At 30.1% G+C, this 7,901-nt stretch overlaps 1 protein-coding gene across 1 annotated transcript in view; it reads right to left on the bottom strand.

Annotated features, from left to right (window-relative positions):
- The window catches only part of LOC119676330 (spore wall protein 2-like), a 29,390-nt gene that overhangs the window by 18,138 nt on the left and 3,351 nt on the right, over nucleotides 1–7,901 (bottom strand). The gene's annotated exons all lie outside the window — the stretch shown is intronic.

The following is a 7,901-nucleotide window of genomic DNA, read 5'->3' on the forward strand; positions in this document are numbered from 1 at the left end:
ATTGTCTGTGGCTGATAATATATCATGAATATAGTTGCCTAAATCCAACTAGTCATAAATGTTTCTAAATATACTAAAGGAGTACCGCTTATAGAGAGGAGTACTCACATCTCTTACTTACACTGACATATGAACATTTTCCTGGTTATGGGGAACTAGAAAGGAATGAAAAAACAGACAGTTTACCACGCCGTGACGCTTTAATTGATGTCTGTTTAAAGATACCAGTATATATTACCTTAGAGATAAATCAATTTACTCTCATATAAATTTCCAGTCATAGAAAAATGGAAAGAAATCAAAAAGCTGAACGTTCAACACGACTTGGCGCTTATGTAGACGTCTCGTGAAGGATGCTGGTATATATTACCCTAGAAACCTTTGAAATAGGCACCGACCTCGAGTTTTTCAAACCAACTAACAATAGGTGGAAATCACTTACAATATGTAAAACAGATCGATCGATCTAGCTGTCATAATATAAGATTGGACCCTATTAACTGGGTCCGAATGCATACTGTTTGTCGGATTGCAAATCTTTTAGATCGTTGGTGTTTAGGATCCCATGTAGAATAACTACACCTCACATTTAATACTGCCTATCACAAACTGCAAGGAAATGATATAGAAAGCAGATTTGATTTGAATTAAGCAATGGTTAACGACACATGAACCTTTGATAATGCAAAATAAAATATTCGAACTATTTTTTTTTTTTTGTACCAAAAAACACTTACGGGAATATCACCTTTGAGTAACATAGTTCTTACTCTGAAATTCTGATGCGACTTATTATAAACAACCCATTCAGTATTGTATGTGTCAATATGTAATTTATGAATCATATTTCTTTGATATTTTACATGAGAATTGATAAGAGAATTGATATGCAACTTTTATATATCAGTAACCCCAACACATATATATTTCCTCTGACAGCAAATCAGCAATCCTAGCACTAGGTTCACCTTGAGCGTGGAAATGACTTTAAAAATGTATATAGATTCTAGCGCACGGCGGATTTAAGGGATATGAGAAAGCCGTTTTACTGGCCAGAAAAAGGACGATCTTATATTATATTGGGTCTTTGGAACAAAAGTGGGTGTGCCACAATAAACCTCAAAGAATGCAGTGACGTAGTGACATAATTTGCAACCCTTTCAAAATCTAAACAAATGTATGTGTCTTTTTATGTGAAAAGAAAAATTAATCAACTCCATCTACTCTAATAATGCATGTGTTTTTCCTGTTTTTAGTGCCGTTTGTTGAGATTTTCATGAAATTATTATATTATTATAGTGCTATCTTCTGAAACTATTTTTTGCTTCATTCTCTTATTCTGATTGTTTTAGTGCAGTTTTATTGCTATTTATTTCTATATATGCATTAAGCTAAGATATAACCGATAGCATGGATGAGTAAAGAGGTTTATTTCTAATATAAATTGACTTCAATGGAATATTGATATGCATTATTGTCATTATAGTTTAGAACTATATTTCATTGAAACATAAAAACATCTTTAAATTGACTTTTTATTAAGAATATTTTCAATATTTGACTAAATTACTATAAGAAATGTTTTGGATGACTTTTTATTTCCAATCGTTCTGCAAAGTTTATGAGAATTTTTCACAATGGAAGGGGCAAAAGATATTTCCAATAAAATTTAATATTTAGAAAACTTTATTAGTTTTTTAAATATTAATAAATATCAATAATAAAAATCAAAAGTAAATATTTTTGAATATTATTTTTATATAAAAATTGATTTAAAATGAGAATAATAAAAAAATGTTGATGCAATGCGTTAAAATATTATCAAGAATTTATTATTGCCAGCGTTGCCAGTGTTGTTTGCGTTGCCAGTGTTGCCAGTCAACATGGTTAAAATGAAATTGCATATTAAACAATATGACAACATGAAAGCTAAATTTATGCGATTTTATAAACTTTTTTTCAAGCTTCAGTAGCACAACGGAAGGAAAAAACGCACGACAAGGAAATAGCATGTAACTTAAGAAAAATGAGTTTATGTAGTTTTCGTATGTGCTATACACCATATACATAACATCCCGTCTATATACTAAATTCCAGGCTATATATATTCATATGTAGCAATAAGCATCGTAAAAGTGAAATTAAGAATTTCTGTAAATCCAAGCGGAAATGTGGCAACAACCTTGCAATGGCCATGGAATATGTGTGCTACTCAGGCGGAAGAAGAAAAAAATATATGAAAGAGTAAAGTAGGTAAAATGATTTTTCCTGTGTTTTTTGTTGTCCATTTTTTCACTTTTTTTTGTAATTTTTTTTTTGTTGTCTCGGTTTTCAACATTTTCAAACAACATTTACTTTAGTTAAATAAATGAAATTGTGAAAAAACTGAAATATTAATATTATTAACAAAAGTTTTCTACGTCACTACACTATTTTCTCACTATTTTTTTTCTTCCGCTTTTTACGTTCAGTATTTTTTTTTAGCTCATAAATCAAATGCATGTAAAAGTCTTTCCGGTTTTGTATTCTCCAAGTGTTGCAATTGCTTGTTTTACTCTTAAGTTGAATTTCATGTACAGTTGTAAGCACACATCCGTTAACTTTGCCATTTTTGTTCATTTCCTTCCGTTCCTGCAAGGATACTACAATACAGCAACAACCCTGTCTATTAACACAACACAAATACGAACAATAAAAATTCAGTAATTCCCTTTTGAGTTGCAGTTGACAACTTTAAAAATGCTTACTTGTAAGGATATTAAATAATAAAAAACAACAACAAAAAAAAAAAAAGAATTATTAAAAATATTACAAAATAAAAATTATCATTAGTATGAGTAAGTCTGCAACAGCAGATATATAGTAGATGACTATATTTATGATATATGCACTTTAAATTTTTTTCATTTTTTTTTCAACGGAGTATAAAATAAAAGTACGCAAAACACTTCAGAAAAGTTTGAGTAAACTTGATTTTTGTTATAATAATTTTTCTTCTTTGAAATATTGCTGCGGTCCTGCATAAGCGTTACCAGTCGCACATACAAGTATTGCAAAAATTTACATATATCCTTATATCCTTTTATATCCTTACAGTCGTGCAGAAATCAGTATGTTTGGAAAAGACCCCATGGGGTAAATAATTTATTATTTAGTTCGTATTACCCAAACTTCGACTGCAAAGTTTACTTTTGCTGCTGTTAATGTGACAATTTGTGTTGTTGCACCAGTAAGGCAGATATCAACACTGCAACTAATATATGCCATACCACAATGCATGATATGTACAAATATATATATATACATAGTGCAAAATATCCAAAAAAAAATAATGGAATAAAATGCACAACTTTACTCCTTGTTGTTCTGTTCGATTCCCTGCATTTTTCAACAAACGCACTGGTCCTTATTTACTTTTATTAATGCCAACCAAACATGCAAGACCCATAAATATAAACTTTTAATGTATGATCATAGTAATAGTAGAAATGGTTACGATAATACATAATTTTTCCAGATTTAATTTACTCAAAGAACGAAATAATTAACATATAAGCAAATGATTAATACCCAAATATTGAAAACTAAACAAGCTACACAATCCATTCCAACTGCAGTTAATTATTAGGTTTGAAAGTGAAATATTATTCAGCACTAACCGCCTAAACTGAACCCAAAAATTTAATTATAGATAGAGTTATAAATTGAACACTGAACAATTATGAATTCAATGTCCTAGCAATAGACGGCTAACTACTACATCTAGAGCAACTTCAATATCGCAGTAAATTGAAATTATAAGAGGTGCATTGAGTCTATTTCCGGCCAATTATATTTTCTAATATAAAGTCTCTAAATTTGTTCATTATAGAAAATGATCTCTACAGCTAGAGCAACTAAAGTATCGCAGTAAATTGAAAGAGTTACACTGTGTGCACTATTCCCAGCCAATTATATTTTCTAGTAAAGTCTCTAGCCTTGTTTATTACGGGTAAAGATCTATAAATCTTAACTTTTATGTTTGAAACAATAGCCAAAATCTAAAGGGTATATATCATTGCCATAAAACACAGTAAGTTCCATTAACTTACTCAAACCTTAGTATAACTCATGAATTAATAGTCTACCGCATCATAATATAAACCCAGAGTTCACTGTAAATATTTTATCAACACTATATTTGTGTGCATATAGCACATATATTTATTTCGAAAGAGATTTTATCATCTCAAGACCCTCTCCTGAGAGTCTGCCTAAAAGCTCTCCAAAATATGAACAATAAAATTGTACTATATGGCACCATATAAAAAACATGAAAAAAAATTTAATGGATAGATTTAGACCAATAAATCTCAAATCACCCAATAATGCTGAGTACTGCGAAGGTAATAAGTCTGATGCTAGACGATTAGAAGACATTCAGATATTTTAATATTAGAATGAGGTTAAGTGTAATCTACGTTAAGGAAAATTTAAGATAAAATATGAACAGGGGTATTCTTTATCTTTTAAAGATTTAAAAAGAATACTGCAAATAGATTTCATAGATTGCAACCATAACGGATATTTTGTGACACAACAACTATTTAGAAGATAATTAGATATTTTGGCCTTCAAATTAGAGATGTCATACATTATTTAGATTTTGTAATAATGTTATTACTGTGCCCACTTTAAAGGAAATTTAGAGGAACATATACAAAAGCACACCCGTCGGAACATTATTAGCACAAAGCAAAGTTAAAGAATTAAAATTTGAATAGGCTCTGAAATCTCTCTTAGATATGTACCTATAATATTCTATTACCTGAGATAGACTGATGTTGTTGAAGTGTTAGCATATCAAGTACTCTACTAGCACTATCTGCTTTGTTTCTGCTTAAAATGTCAATCTTATTGTGAAATACGAATAAACCGGCTATTTAGTTAAATGTTATGATAAGTGCTATTACCAGTCAATTTTATTAATTAGGTAAGCACTTCATATAAGCTACATAATAACCTATATAATAAAAAAACCTTTAAGTGATAAAAGTATGGATAAATATTTGTTAATATTATAAAATATTAGAAAACTGTCTTTTCGGTAGGGTTGATGGGGGAAAACGCCATAATTTTAAATATTCAAGCAAAGAGTTTTTAGTAGTATTTGGAGAGAAAAATAGTTGTAATGAAGTCCAAAAGACTTCAGTCATAATATAAACTACATATATCTTCCATCCACTCTGCAATTGATATAGCGATAATTATTTTGCTATCTGCCTGCTCACATTGAATGCCTGCTCACATATGCTACATTCAGAGAACATGCTCTCTTACATGCATACCTGAATATATTTTTTATCGCTAGATCTTCTTAAGATCGAAATTCAAGCATATAGACGCAATATTCTTTAGCACACTTCACAGCGACTGTAGTTTAGAAATCTACAAATTTTATATATATTTATCAAAGTACTTAATTAATTATTAAGGTTTAATAAGCTTCCCAAAAATACGGCAGGTAAAGATCTTCTACGCCACTATTTTGTTTAGCAGATCTTTTTAGTATTTAGTTAACTATAAAAGTTTAACCATTTTCCCAAAAATATGACACCTAAAATTAATGTTATTAGTAAATCCATACAATGAAGGGATATGGACCTCAGTATGTCCACTGAATAGTGAATTTATTCGTTACATAGTTTGATACTGAACTTGTTTTTAATATAGAAAGTCTTCAACAAATTAACTGCCGATATGGTTAAACTACCAAGACGATTTTAAATATTCCACAGAAAAGATATTTGAATTTTATTGGCGATTGATAACGAAGTTACGGAAATCATGAAATTTAATGCAACAACAGGAAGATTTATCCATAGACAAGTCAGGAATAAACTTTATTTTGTTTGTATTATTCTATTTATAAAAACGCACAATATGCAGGTCTTTATGAATTGATGTTTTCGAATATAAACTGTTGCATTAGATGTAATTTAATTTTTATGTCCAAGATAGGGTTAAACTTTTTTAGACTACAGAACGTTTTGGGTTTTGAAACTGCATCAGAAACTGCTTTTACAGACCCTAAACCTTTTTATGGATTGAACTGGACCAGTATAAGACAAATAATCAGGAAAGGTAGTATGTTTTGCGTCTGACAAAACAAAACACTGATCAAACTCTATTCCTACAAAAACATACATAAATTCTCAAAAGGTAATTAAACGAGTTTTATCACAGGTCATTATTACCTGAAATATCACCGATATAAATTTTAATTATCTGCTAGTCCGATATGCAGATAATGCCACGAAGATGAGGAGACTACTATGCTGAACTATTGTACAGCTTTAATAGCGCACGGAAGAAACTTGTTTCATTTGGAATTTCTGTCGCCGGTACAGACTAAGAGCTCTTCACCAGATTTAGTTCTGGACTTTGTTCACAAAGCTTTAGAGGGCTTTGTGTGATTAAAATTGAATTTGGTACAATAGGCCTCTTATAGCCACAGTATCAGCTGTTGGACAAATCTAAGACATTAGTTTTAATTTAAAAAATTAACTATCTTGGTGTACTTAAATATTTATAAAGAGTAGGTACAGAGGAATATATATGTTAGCTATATCAACGTTGATACACAGCTCCATCTACTTCGATTGAGGAGTTTCCTTTGCGGACGTCTTCTGGTAGGTCCGAATTTTCTCGAAATTAGCTGGAATCAATCGTTAATACTATTGAAATGTGTTAATAAAAGTCTGCCTTCATATTCTAATAAGGTTTAAAGTTAATGATAATTAAATAAAATACTAAACTTGCTTTAATCTTCAGTTATTATAGAATAATTACTGCCTTTATTGTGATTATGCTGAAGTACTATAAGCTCTACAATATTGAAATTTGCAACACTTGACTATTATATTATGATATCAAACAAAAGGATAAATTAAGTTAAAATATTTTTAACAATTTTGTTAGTTTAGCACATAACTTTATATAAACATATAACATATGCAATTTTGGAGTTTTTGTTTATGTTTACTCATTAAGTATAAAAAATATTTGGAAGTTATTATACTTGCAGGAAAAAATATAGCTCAAAATTGTTTCAAAAACTCATTAGCGAAATTTGTACATGGTTGTTAAGCTTGTTAAAATGCAATATTTTAAAATTTACACACTACAAAAACTTGGTCCTTACATATGGGACTACAGTTAGACATGTTAAAAGGATACGAAAACGTAAACAAACATTTTCCTAACAACGAAATACCAAGTTTTTGTAAAGTGCAGTAAAAAATTAACTTCTGTTTAAATATAATTAGTAACGTCAAATTTAACTTTATGAAAATGTTAATGGTTTATGTTGTGTTGAAATTTTTTAAGCTTCTACGCACAAGGACATCCAGCATGTGTTACTCTACTCTATTCAACTCTAGTCTACTCTAGTGTACTATACTGTACTCTACTCTGCTCTACTCTACTCTACCCTGTTGTGCCCTGCAGTATTGCATAAAATATGAAATAAAAAATAAAATCGAATATTACACAAAAATATGGTAGGGAGTAAGGAAAGGATATCCTCATACGAGTAAGTACTGTACACAAAAAAAAAAAAAAATTAAGGAGAACTTTTACTTTGTACTTGAAAGTACAAGCCAAAAAATTTGTGGACTATGTATAGGATGTATGGGAAGAAAGTACACTTGATACTTAAAACAACCGTAAAACAAGAACAAAGTGTATGCGAATTGCTTTGACACTGACGCTCTGATACTGAGATGGGTTAAAAGGCGACAAAAGGTGCCTCCTGCAATGTTAATACGAAAGGTTAAATACATGCTTGAGTGTTTGAGTAAACATACTTTCTGAAGTACATGTAGCGACACATATGCCGAGGCAGTTACACTGGAGTTTAT

This window comes from Teleopsis dalmanni, chromosome 2 (genome assembly GCF_002237135.1).
Source record: "Teleopsis dalmanni isolate 2A chromosome 2, ASM223713v2, whole genome shotgun sequence".
Taxonomy (NCBI): domain Eukaryota; kingdom Metazoa; phylum Arthropoda; class Insecta; order Diptera; family Diopsidae; genus Teleopsis; species Teleopsis dalmanni.